Source organism: Furipterus horrens, unplaced genomic scaffold, assembly GCF_987537825.1.
Source record: "Furipterus horrens unplaced genomic scaffold, mFurHor1.1.pri manual_scaffold_7, whole genome shotgun sequence".
NCBI lineage: Eukaryota > Metazoa > Chordata > Mammalia > Chiroptera > Furipteridae > Furipterus > Furipterus horrens.
Window position 1 is genome coordinate 72,485,531 of NW_028327177.1, and position 4,623 is coordinate 72,490,153.

At 45.5% G+C, this 4,623-nt stretch overlaps 1 pseudogene; it reads right to left on the reverse strand.

Moving 5' to 3' along the window:
* Window positions 1–817: 817 nt before the first annotated feature.
* On the reverse strand, window positions 818–2,729 carry LOC150004634 (transducin-like enhancer protein 6 pseudogene; annotated as a pseudogene).
* Window positions 2,730–4,623: the final 1,894 nt, after the last annotated feature.

The following is a 4,623-nucleotide window of genomic DNA, read 5'->3' on the forward strand; positions in this document are numbered from 1 at the left end:
TGCCCCTAGGCTTTCCACCCGGATCCACAAAACACAATCAATAAATTAAAAAAAAAAAAAAAAAAAAAAAAAAAAAAAACACAGACAAAAAAATAATGCTACTCCCAACGTCCCAGAGCCAGACACCACCTGGCCAACTCCTGGCTCTGCCAGAAGGCACAGCCTGTATCTTCACCTTTGACTGCTCTCAGAGGATACCCAGAAGCATTGCAAAAACCTGTGCTCTTTGGCCACTGCCCGGGAAGTAGAGCCAGCCATAACTTGCATCTCTCCTGTTGTCCTCTTCGAACCTTACCAGATGGGTCACTTAAAAGTGGCTTCCTCCACCGCCAGCAGTGCCAAGGCTCAACTCTCACCAATATCCAGATGTTAACAGTTGCTCTGTCCACATTAAGCTGAAACTATAGACCAGTCTCAGGAGCAAACAAGGGCAGCCTCTGCTCACTCATCCATCATTTTCCCTCCTTTGTCCTGTATGGTTTTCTATGTACACTATCATGTCATCTAAAAATAATGACAGTTTTACTTCTTCTTTTCCAATTTGGATGCCTTTTTTTCTTTTTCTTGTCTGATTGCTGTGGCTAGAACTACCAACACTATGTTGAAGAGGAGTGGAGAGAGTGGACATCCTTGTCCATTTTCATCATAAATGGATGTTGTACTCTATTAAATGCTTTTTCAGCATCTATAGATACAATCATGTGATTTTTGTCTTTCATTTGTTTATGTCCTGTATTATGTTTATTTTTTAATTTTTATTTTATTTTATTTTTTGCTTTTTCCAATTGCTTTATTACACATGACAAAGATCACCAGCCCACCCCCTAAGCCCCTGCACCACTACCCCCCTCATTGGGGAGGAAAAGGACCCCGAGATGACAGTAGGGAGTCCCTTAGTACATGATCTGGTAAACTGAGGCATGGTCCCTGGATCCAATGATGATCAGACGGTTGTTAGGGGACACATCACAGCACATGACAGAGGTGGTTTCAGGTACCTGGAACACCATGCTTCCCGTGGGCATGCTGTAGATGCTAACCAGGTTGTCCATCCCAACGCTCACCCACCACTGGCCGAGAGGGGAGAATTTGAGACCGAGGATAGTGTTGTCCTTACAGCCCACCATGTGTTTCTGGCCCCCGCGGGTGGGCTGCAGCCACTGCTGGCCATTGGCTGTGCCGACCAGAACCCAGTCCTCCCGGGGGCTGGGAGACAGGCTTATTATCTGAGACTCAAATTGGTATTCCAGGGGCTCCCTGATGGTCCTCAGGTCCCAGCACCACAGGCAGGCATCCAGGCCCCCCGTCCATATGTTCTGGTCTTTGACAGCAATGCTCTTGGCTCCACTTGGGGTGCCTGGCAGGTCCCTGACCACACTCTGGTCCCGCAGGTCCCAGATCCTGATGGTGCCATCAGTGAAGCTGGAAAAGGCCAGGCTGTCCTCCAGGTTGGCAGCCAAAGCCTGACAAGTGAGACCTGCAGAAGGTAGCTCATCTCTTATGTGCAGGGAGGGTGCCATCAGGTCCCACACACTCACACTGGGCAAGTTGTGGCCACCCGTCAGCAGGGTGGTGCTGTTGGAGAACAGCAGGCAGGTGCGTAGGTAGGCCCCGTGGGTCTGCACACGCAGGTGGCTCTCAGGGAACCTGTCCTCTGCCATCTGGCCCACCAGGCTCCACACCTTGACGCCATCCCTGCCACAGGTGAACACGTGCCGGGTGAAGCTGCTGACTGCTGTGGCCAGCACAGGCTCCCCATGTTTTAGCGTCCGCATCTTCTTCATTCTGTGTGGGACGGCCAACTTCTTGGGTTGCCAGGGCAAGGCATCTGGCCTCTTCCATGTGTCTTCGAAGTCCTCAGGGTCCCACCATATGGGCTTCAGAAAGGAACAGGCTCTCCCAGCAGGCTCCTCGGCCATGCAGGACAGCATCATCCCTGGTGCCATGCCTGGTCCTATGCTCCCTTCTCGGGAACCCAAAGCATCTTCGGTACAGGATTCTGCTCCAAAGTAGAATGGTTCTGGGTCCTGGCTTTCCATATCTGGCACCTGTTCTGTCAGTCTGTGTCTTGGTTGGTCCACCTTATCGTGGGTACCAGCAAAAATCTGCCAGAGTTGCTGGGTCAGAACATCCTGCCAAAACTGGGGCTTAGCGTCCCAGGATAGCCATGTGTCTATCTTGTGGACTGGGGGTTTGTCCACTCCAGAGGGCTGCTGGAGCCAATCAGATGACCTTGTGGACATGACATCTTTGAAGTTCAGCCCCTGAAGACTGGAGGGCTGTGGGGGCTTGACCACTGGGTGCCGGGAAGTCTTGGGGCTGGCTGGTCCCCAGGAGACCTGGTCATCCTCCCCTTCCTGGAAGCCCAGGGGTTGGCTGCAGGTCTCCATGATGTGTAGGAAATTTTCTGCCTGCCTGTGATATTCCTGTAGGCCCTGACGAACCTTCTGGAGCAAGTAGTAAATGCTCTCCACCTGTGCTGGCAAATGAGTGGGGAACCTAGGAAACTGCTTCTTGAGCTGATCCAGGATGCCCTGAGAGTTCAGGGCTGGAAGGCTGGCCTCACGATGAACCAAAGTTCCTGGGGGCCTCACCATCATTGGAGGTTGCCCCTGGGGACTAAGATAGCCACCAGAGGTCATCTTCAGGCAGTACTCACAAAGATTCTCCCTTAGGATGGAGGCTCAAAAGGAGCAGGAAGGAAGCTGCGGGGGTCAGTCAAGTTCAGGCCAAAGGGAAACGCCTCCTGTATTACGTTTATTGACTTGTGAATATTAAACCATCCTTGCATCCTGGGATGAATCTCACTGGATCATTGTGTATGACCTTCTTAATATGTTGCTGGATCCTGTTTGCCAATATTTTGTTGAAGATTTTAGCATTTATGTTCATCAGTGATATTGGCCTGTAATTTTCTTTCTTTGTTGTGTCTTGACCTGGTTTTGGAATTAGTATAATATTGGCTTCATAGAAAGAGTTTGGGAGTCTTCTCTCTTCTTTGATTTTTGGAATAGTTTGAGAAGGGTAGGTGTTAGGTCTTCCCTAAATATTTTGTAAAATTTGCCTGTGAATTCATCCGGTCCAAGGCTTTTGTGTCATTAACACTACAGAGCCTCAAACCTTCATATCATTCAACATTTGAATGCCATTTACTGTTTCCTAGGTACTAGCTGGATATCAGTGACATAAAGATAAATAAGACACTGTTGATGCCTGAAAGACATAGCCTATTGAGGAGGATAATGTTAACATGCTTTGAATGACTTAGTATTATAGAGTCATGTGTGCACAGGAAATTCGGGAGCCAACAGGACACTTGATCTAGATTATAAGAGTGGGAGGAGAAGTTCTGTAGGAAATATTAGTGGAACTGAATTTTGAAGAATATACTGGATTTACCTTGGCAAATAATCAAAGTCAAAAAATATATTTAAATGTACAACAGAAGAAAAACAAAGTGTCTTGTTGGAAAACAGTGAGAAAGGAAAACAGCTGTAAATGAGAAAGGAGAGACCAATCAAGGCACCATCATAAAAGCTATCCTATGATGCCTGAGGCTTTAAAGTTTATTTTGAACCCAGTAGAGAAACATTGAAGAAGTTCAGTCAGGAGGATTCGTAGCAAATAGCAAAAGAATGATAAAAAGAATAATACTGGTAAATGCAGCAATCAAACATGGAATGCTCTTTATTGCTAAGGCTCTGTGTCAGAAATATGACTCAATTCTCAAGACAATGTTCTGATGTAGATACTTTAATCCAGTTTATCATTGAGGATGTGCAGCCTAGAGAGCTTAAATACTTTGCCCAATGTTACAGCTAGTCAGTGTTAGAACTGGTTATAAATCCAGATCTGTCTTATCCAAGAATCCACAATCTTAACACAACATGCAGGTTTATTATTTAAAAAGATCTCTTTGGCGGCCATGTGAGAACTGATTAAAGTAGGCCAAGCCTAGAGGCACCAACTTTATTTAGTAGAATGTTACACAAATACGTTTTTTAAAGGTTCAGAGCCTAGGCAGAAAAAGGAAGATGGATTTAAGAAATGTGAAGTAGATTTAACAAGCAAGAATCAGTAACTGGCTGGAGGTGAAATTGAGCTGCAGAAATCAAGGTAACAACCAAAGAAGTGGCCGAAGGTTGTGTAATCCACATAAGGTGTTTGGGATGGAGAAATTAGGAATCAGTATTGAGAAAATCAGTATTGAGATAGTGGTGCCTATGGAACTGAGTGTCTAGAGAGAGGTGTAAAGGCCTCAGAATACAGATCTTTGGTACAACTATGAAGCTGAAAAGGAGCGCCAACACAGATAATGAAATAGTGAGGTGAGAATATGCACCTGGAAATGTCAATAATAGCAGGTATTGGGGGTGTAAGATAAATGTTTAGCACATAGAGCTGAGCAGAAACTTCCACAGGATCATGTATACAACCAGAATAGTTTTTGAAAGGAGTGATAAGTTTGTAAAGTTGTAAATAATGTCAGAAGCCTCAGAGAATAACTTTGTAGTTCTGCATGGAGGAATTATGGATGATTTTATGTTATTCTTTATAAGCTATTACAGTTTATTCTCTAAATTATGACTTTTTAAATCACAGATAGCACACATTTCCCATAAA